A 1,529-nucleotide genomic window follows, 5' to 3' on the forward strand; every position below is an offset into this window, starting at 1 on the left:
TGTAATTGTTGAAAATAATTACGAAATTCAGATGTAAAGAGAGATTTTATTCTCACGTGAACGTTGAAAATGGTCAACTATCAGAAAAATACGTTATCTGTGCATAAAAAATGGGAATTTATTAGTAGTAAGTATGTATTTTTCAATGAACTTCAAGTTCGACTTAATTCTACATTTTATTATACGGCTTCCATGATTTATGGCTCGGCCAAGACGCGATCTTTTTGTGTAAGATCGCAACTCTTTAAATTTCTAATTCTAAACTTAATACATTTGATTAGTAATATAGGAATGACAAGTAGCAAAAAGAGAATCACGTTTTTCAAGCGCAATACAAATTTTTATCTAAATAAAAAGAATTAAAAATATTTTTACAAATTAATGTGTGTTCAAAACACATATAAAAAGATAAGATTAATCTAGCTTTAGAGTCTTCAAAGTCTTGCTTTATTTTGTATGTCTATGCGCATTTCTTTTTAAACGAGATGTACAAATATAGACGTAAAGTTGGCGAATGAAAGAGAGGTGCGCCAAAGACTGCAGTACGCTACGCTACTTTATGTGATATTTAGTTCTCCCTTTACAATTTTTTTCCCTGAAGAGAAGTTAATTTCATAAATTTCTTCAAAGGAGATACTATGATCAATTCCTATTTCTTTATGCACGTTTTGTGACTTCACACAGTGTTGTATTAAACTATTAATGTGTAAATATTATAAAAACTAATTGTGTATAGAGACGAGAGAAGAAAGTTTGATTCAAATATAAAAGAATCTTAATATATCGTGAATTGCATTTGTTAAAAATAGATCGAAATATTTCGAACTATGAAACAATATATCATGAATGAAACAGAGTCAATGCTTGTTTGAAGGTCAATAATTAATTATTCTGTGGCCTATATTGTATTAATTAAAGTATAAATGGATTGTAAAAATACATTGAAGTTATTTGTGGAAAAGTTGATATGGCAACAATAAAAATAAGTGCCACTACTTTATTCAAGATTCTTTACGTGATTTCTTTTATTCGATAGAAGTGGAGAACCCTTTAAAACTGCATGTTCCTCATATACATATCTAATTATTTTCATGCAGGAATATTACCTTCTACATTTATCTCTTTGTATTATTTAAATAAAACTGTTTTAAAAGCGTTTCTTGAGTTATAAAGTGAATATGAATTCTATAACATATATTAATTTCTTCGTTGTTTGTTTACTGCACCGAAATATTCTTGTATTTTATCATATCTTTAACATTTTAGACTTCAATTTTTAGCTACTTTTATTCCCAGATCTTTATATTATATTTTTATGAGAACATTTTTTCCTATTCCAATTTTTTTTTATATTAGATTTTTAGGTGCTCTCTGATTTGTGAATAATTTAAACCGCTTTTAGACGATCAATAGCACCTATCGAAATATCGCTTACAGAATCCTTTTTAGAATGCGAAACGAAATCCGCGATTCGGCCCGACTATCAGTTTTACAGATTCGCAGCTGTAAATCTTCGATCTGACCGCGAA

This window comes from Trachymyrmex septentrionalis, unplaced genomic scaffold (genome assembly GCF_001594115.1).
Source record: "Trachymyrmex septentrionalis isolate Tsep2-gDNA-1 unplaced genomic scaffold, Tsep1.0 scaffold21, whole genome shotgun sequence".
In the NCBI taxonomy this organism is placed as follows: domain Eukaryota; kingdom Metazoa; phylum Arthropoda; class Insecta; order Hymenoptera; family Formicidae; genus Trachymyrmex; species Trachymyrmex septentrionalis.